The following is a 7498-nucleotide window of genomic DNA, read 5'->3' as shown; positions in this document are numbered from 1 at the left end:
TATTGTGATCCACACAGTCAAAGGCTTTGGCATAGTCAATAAAGCAGAAATAGATGTTTTTCTGGAACTCTCTTGCTTTTTCTATGATCCAGTGGATGTTGGCAATTTGATCTCTGGTTCCTCTGCCTTTTCTAAAACCAGCTTGAACATCAGGAAGTTCACGGTTCACGTATTGCTGAAGCCTGGCTTGGAGAATTTTGAGCATTACTTTACCAGCGTGTGAGATGAGTGCAATTGTGCAGTAGTTTGAGCATTCTTTGGCATTGCCTTTCTTTGGGATTGGAATGAAAACTGACCTTTTCCAGTCCTGTGGCCACTGCTGAGTTTTCCAAATTTGCTGGCATATTGAGTGCAGCACTTTCACAGCATCATCTTTCAGGATTTGGAATAGCTCAACTGGAATTCCATCACCTCCACTAGCTTTGTTCGTAGTGATGCTTTCTAAGGCCCACTTGACTTCACATTCCAGGATGTCTGGCTCTAGGTCAGTGATCACACCATAGTGATTATCTGGGTCATAGATGTTCATAGCAGTATTATGTTCATAGCAGTATTATTTATAACTTCTAAGATGTGGAAGCAACCCATGTATCCATCAACAGATGAATGGATAAAGAGATGTGATATATATATGTATATTAGCCATAAAAAAGAATGAAATTCTGCCATTTGCAGAATGGATCTAGAGAATACTATGTTCAGTGAAGTAAGTCAGACAGAGAAAGACAAGTACTGTATGATATCACTTATGTGGAATCTTTAAAAAGTCAAACTAGTAAGTATAACACAAAATAGACTCACTTGGGGAATTCCCTGGTGGTCCAGTTGATTAGGATTCAGCACGTTCACTGCTGTGGGCCAGGGTTTGATCTCTGGTCACGGACTAAGGTCCCATAAGCTGTGTGGTTGGGCCAAAACAAACAACAAAAGGCAGATATAGAGAACTAGTGGTAACCAGTGAGGAGAGGAAAGTGGTGGGGGTGGGGGGGAGCAGGCAAAATAGGGGTAGAGGATTAAGAGTTAGAAACTAATAGGTATAAAATAAATAAGCTACAAGGATATATTGTGCAGCACAGGGAATATAGCCAATATTTTATAACTATAAATGGAGCATAATCTATAAAAATTTGAATCACTATGTTGTACACTTGAAATTAATATAAAACATATAAGTAAATCAACTATACTTCAATTAAAAAAACACCTAAGTGCCTTGAAAGGTTGAAAGCAAGAAGATGGAAAAAAGTCATCTTCTGTGTCTGTGCTCAGTTGCTCAGGCGTGTCCAACTCTTTGCAATCCCATGGACTGTAGCCTGCTAGGCTCCTCTGCCCATGGAATTTTCCAGACAAGAATAGTGGAGTGGGTTTCCATTTCCTCTTCCAGGGTATCTTCCTGCCCCAGGGATTGAACCCGAGTTTCCTGCGGCTCCTGCATTGGCATGCAGATTCTTTACCACTGAGCTACCTGAGAAGCCCCAAAGTCTAGATAACTGTGAACAAAAGAAATGGTATAGTTTGGTTAATATCAGACAATCAAGAACTCTAAGGTGAACATTTATTTTAGCGATAGAGAGTAGGTCACTATATAATGACAGAAGATACAATTCACAAGGAATGCACTGTTTCCCTGGTGGGTCAGAGGTAAAGAATCCCCCTGCAGGTTCAGTTCCTGAGTCAGCAAGATCCCCTGGAGAAGGGAACGGCAACTGACTCCAGTTTTCTCACCTGGAAAATGCCATGGACAAACGAGCCTGGCGGGCTACAGTCCATGGGGTTGCAAAGAGTCAAACACGACTAAGCGATTAAAACAGCAACAGCAACAATAAGTATATAGAATCAGGATATATTAAACAAACATTAGTGGAATTACAGGCATAAACTGAGACACCTATGGCTATATTGATAGCCCTCAACACATCTTTTCCAATTACTGATAGGTTAAAGATCTTAACTGTGTTAAGGATCTTAACACAGTTTGGAGACACAAAGTGCTCTGCATTCCACCCTTAGAGACTGCCTTTCGTCAGTATCAGAGTGTAGATCGCTAAGTAGGTGTTATTTAGAAGGCTGTATCTTTGGAAGAGGCATCTACTTACTCTACCTGAGCTTAGGGCATGCTGTGTGTGTGCTCAGTTGCTTCAGTTGTGTCCAACTCTTTGTGATTCTATGGACTGTAGCCCTCCAGGCTCCTCTGACCGTGGGGATTCTCCAGGCAAGAATACTGGAGTGGGTTGCCATGCCCTTCTCTAGGGGATCTTCCTGACCCAGGGATCAAACCCACATCTCTTACATCTCCTGCATTGGCAGGTGGGTTCTTTACCACTAGCACTACCTGGGAAGCCCATCCACAGAGCTAACTGTCCTCCTCAAGGTCTCCTGCCCAGGGACGGAGGCTCAAGGCACATTACTGGTTGAGCCACACTACACCAGAAGAAGATGTGAGCAAGGAGCTCTCAGCCATGGAAACAGGGCTGGGTTTGCTCCCAGTAGGGGAGTTAGAACGTGGTGGGACATAGTGGAGACAAGGTGGAGCCTTTACCTGTGGTTCCAAAGGTTGTAACCTGGAAATTCACATGTTCCCCCAGCTCCTGGTCATCTGTAGACCTTTCAGTTGCAACATGTTCCTCAGTCTACTGCCAAGAGTAACCTCGGCCACGCGGGGAAGCTGGGCAAAGAGGTAGGTTCAACGACGAGGCTCTGGGGACACTCCTGACCAAGCAGGCTCAGGAACCAAGGAGGATGCTGGGCTTGAAAGTGCCCTAAGGAAAGTTGGAAAATAGGAGAAATCTCCCCGTCATCTTTCTCAGTGGCTTAGATTCTTAGGGTTCTAGAAATTTAAGCCAACTACTTTAATCTCTTAAAATGTTTTTCAGTCTTACCACTATGCATCTATGAGAATGATTAAAATAAAAGCATTTACATTAATACATATACATTACTGTATATATGATAGATACCCAACAAAGACCTACTGTATAGCATAGGGAAGGATACTCAATATTGTGTCCTAAACCACATATCTATATCTATATATCTGAATCACTGACTGTACACCTGAAACTGACATGGCATTGTAAATCAACTATACTTCAATTAAAAAGCAAAAAAATATTTACAATACTAAGTTCTAGCAATCATGTGGAGCAGGTGGAGCTCTCATCGAATCCTTGTGGAAATGCAAAATAGTACGGCCATTTCGAAAAACATTTTGGTAGTTTCTTATAAATGTGTGTGCATGTGTCTCAGTCGTGTCCGACTCTTTGTGAACCCATGGATGACAGCCCCCCAGGCTCTTCTGCCCATGGGATTTGTCAGGCAAAAATACTGGACTGGGTTGCCATTTCCTACTGCAGGGAATCTTCCAGACCCAGGGATCGAATCTAGCAGGTTTGATCAACTTCAGTACTGACAGGCGGATTCTTTACCAATGAGCCACCAGGGAAGTAAAAAGATACCTTACATTCATGCAAAATCCTATATGCAAATGTTTGTAGGGAGTTTATTCATAATTGTTCCAAACTGGAAAAATCCAAATATCCTTTAGTGAATGGATAAACAACCTGTGAGACATCCATATAGTGGATTTAGGACTCATCAATAAAATGGTACAAACAACACACAGAAACATGAATGAATCTCAAATGCGTTATGCAAACATGTTGTAAACTTTATTTGGCCATGCCATGAGGCTTGTGGGATTTTAGTTTGCTGATGAGGGATTAGACCCTGTCTCTCAGCAGAGATACCAACCACTGGACTGCCAGGGAATTCTCTGTTGTAAATATTAATACTTTACAAAAACCCTGCTACATAACAAATGAATCAGTTGGGGCCAAAATACCATAATAACTTGATATACAGCATCATTCATTTAAAAAATATGTGAAAAGCACTTGAAGAGTTGGAAAATTTAAAACACTTCTCCTTGAACTTCTCTTTCCATTGCTCTTACCCCACAGACTTTTAATCTGATGAAATACAATCTTACGCTCAAAAGCCTTTTATTCATGACTTTTTCATATTGCTATGCAGCAAGAACATGAGTTTAAATTAAAATTTAGCCTTTGCATTTACAGTGATCATAAGACTATAGGAATAAAATGTTTTCCTTTGGATTGATTTTCACTCCATTTGTTATTTAAATAACATAATAATAGTAATGACTATATAAGTAAATATATTGAAATTATTGATAAATAAAATTTTATTGATACATTCCATAGGTAATGCAACTCAATGATATGTAAGTTCATGGGAACAAATGGAGTTCGGTTATAGGTATGTCACTCGGTTCTTTGAACTTCTAGCAAGTTGCCCCCCAGTCACATAATTCTGTATAATAAAAATGTATTTTAATGATCTAGTTAAATGTTTAAGAAAGTTTTATTAAGCCCTCTTTCAATTTTTATTTAGACATACAATTGGAAAACCTACCCTTGAAAATAATTTGTTTCCAGTAATTAGAATACTGATCACAAATCACAAGTGATTTTCTTAATTTCTGGAAAGTTTACCAAAAAGGTTTTAAGAGTATTTGCCAAATGATCAAAGATGTTTGATTACATCCATTACTCTTTTACTTAGACACCTTACATAATCTTATATGTTCTGTAAATGTTGGAAAGCTTAACCTGATTGAACTTTGATAGCATATTTTCATAAAATACATTAATCTTATTGAAGTCCTTTAGTACATTTAAAAAAATCTTTGATGCTACAGATTTTCAGTTCAGTTCACTCACTCAGTCATGTCTGACTCTTTGCGACCCCATGAACCACAGCACGCCAGGCCTCCCTGTCCATCACCAACTCCTGGAGTCCACCCAAACCCCTGTCCATTGAGTCGGTGATGCCATCCAACCATCTCATCCTCTGTCATCCCCTTCTCCTCCTGCCCTCAGTCTTTCCCAGCATCAGGGTCTTTTCCAATGAGTCAGCTCTTCTCATCAGGTGGCCAAAGTATTGGAGTTTCAGCTTCAGCATCAGTCCTTCCAATGAATATTTAGGACTGATTTCCTTTAGGATGGACTGGTTGGATCTCCTTGCAGTCCAAGGGACTCTCAAGAGTCTTCTCCAACACCATGGTTCAAAAGCATCAATTCCTTGGTGCTCAATTTTCTTTATAGTCCAACTCTCACATCCATACGTGACCACTGGAAAAACCATAGCCTTGACTGGGTGGACCTTTGTTGACAAAGTAACATCTCTGCTTTTGAATATGTTGACTAAGTTGGTCATAACTTTCCTTCCAAGGAGTAAGCATCTGTTAATTTCATGGCTGTAATCACCATCTGCAGTGATTTTGGAGCTCAGAAAAATAAAGTCAGCCACTGTTTCCACTGTTTCCCCATCTATTTGCCATGAAGTGATGGGACCGGATGCCATGATCTTAGTTTTCTGAATGTTGAGATTTAAGCAAACTTTTTCACTCTCCTCTTTAACTTTCATCAAGAGGCTCTTTAGTTCCTCTTCACTTTCTGCCATACGGGTGTTGTCATCTGCATATCTGAGGTTATTGATATTTCTCCCAGCAATCTTGATTCCAGCTTGTGCTTCTTCCAACCCAGCGTTTCTCATGATGTACTCTGGATATAAGTTAAACAAATAGGGTGACAATATACAGCCTTGACATACTCCTCTTTATTTGGAACCAGTCTGTTGTTCCATGTCCAGTTCGAACTGTTGCGTCCTGACCTGCATACAGATTTCTCAAGAGGTAGGTTATGCACTATATTTGTGGAAAAATGTTAACCAAATTGTCTAATTGGCAAAGTCAGTCCTCAGTCAACCAAATCAAATGACTTTCTTCCATAAAAAGATTGAATTAATTGTTCAATTTAAATGTTTTAATACACATTCCTGTAGCAACTATCATTCTTCTGAATTCTAATTCTATTGCCCAAACAAGTCCCCTTCCAATCAAAATGAATTGATTCTGTTTTAAAGTTTCCAGATTTAACAAGTACAAACACGTGATGACCAATTCAATTTGGGGGGTTCTTTTGGCTGTGCTATACAGCTGAGGGCCGAGGAATTGATGCTTTTGAATTGTGGTGTTGGAGAAGACTCTTGAGAGTCCCTTGGACTGCAAGGAGATCCAACCAGTCCATCCTAAAGGAAATCAGTCCTAAATATTCATTGGAAGGACTGATGCTGAAGCTGAAACTCCAATACTTTGGCCACCTGATGAGAAGAGCTGACTCATTGGAAAAGACCCTGATGCTGGGAAAGACTGAGGGCAGGAGGAGAAGGGGATGACAGAGGATGAGATGGTTGGATGGCATCACCGACTCAATGGACATGAGTTTGAGTAAACTTGAGGAGTTGGTGATGGGCAGGGAAGCCTGGCGTGCTGCAGTCCATGGAGTTGCAAAAAGTCAGATATAACTGAGCGACTGAACTGATTGACACAGCATGCAGGATCTTAGATCCCCAATCAGGGATCAAACCCATGCCCTCTGCAGTGGAAGTGCAGAGTCTTAGCCCTTTGACCTCCAGGGAAGTCCCAACCAACTCAGTTTGAATGAATAATTTTTGGTGTAACTACAGTCCTTACATTGCATGGGATATGCTTATACTAAAAATGATAACTGGACATCCTATATTATATTTGGTAATCTTATTTATCCGTATCCTTTCCTTTACCCCTTTTCAGGCGTTCTGCTTCCTACTAACTGACTATAGGCTAATCCGATCAACTAACTTTCAAGAGTTAATAGATGTTACTTCCCTGGTGGCTCAGTGGTAAAGAATCCACTTGCCAACTCAGGAGACTTGGGTTCGATCCCTGGGTTGGGAAGATTCTCTGGAGAAGGAGATGGCAACTCACTCCAGTATTCTTGCCTGGAAAATTTCAAGGACAAAGGAGCCTGGCAGGCTACAGTCCATGGAGTCACGAAAGAGTCAGACCTGACTTAGCAACTCAGCAACAACAACACACTTTGGCATAAAAACTTTCTTTCTTCCCTACCCTCTTCCTTTCTGTCTTCCTCCCTTTCTTCTTGCCTCCTTCTCTTGCTATTTTTGAAATTTACTCCGAGAGGCAATACAGTAAGACATTATCAGTTCTTCACATTATTAAAAAAAAATAGATAAAGGCCAGGAAAATACATAGAAAATGGAGACTTAAGTGGGGGAAGATGTCCATTTATCTGGTTGTCTGGACATATCATAAGCTCCTAGGCTTGGATAACATCAGAAGGAATAAGAGGGATCCCTTTGTTAACCTCAGGCTTCCTTTGTGGCTCAGCTGGTAAAGAATCCGCCTGCAGTGTAGGATACCTGGGTTTGACCTCTGGGTTGAGAAGATCCCCTGGAGAAGGGAAAGACTACCACTCTAGTATTCTGGCCTGGAGAATTCCATGGACTGTATAGTCCATGGGGTCGCAAAGAGTCAGACATGACTGAGCAACTTTCACTTCACTTTGTTAACCTCAGATCAACTGGCATCTTTTTGGCTCTTGGGGCACTAAAACCCAGCAGGATATGGCCAGGCCTC

The sequence above is a fragment of the Bison bison genome, unplaced genomic scaffold, assembly GCF_000754665.1.
Source record: "Bison bison bison isolate TAMUID 2011002044 unplaced genomic scaffold, Bison_UMD1.0 scf7180017864038, whole genome shotgun sequence".
Classification (NCBI taxonomy): domain Eukaryota; kingdom Metazoa; phylum Chordata; class Mammalia; order Artiodactyla; family Bovidae; genus Bison; species Bison bison.
The sequence above is the reverse complement of the archived record's forward strand: the minus strand, read 5'-3'. Positions refer to the sequence as shown.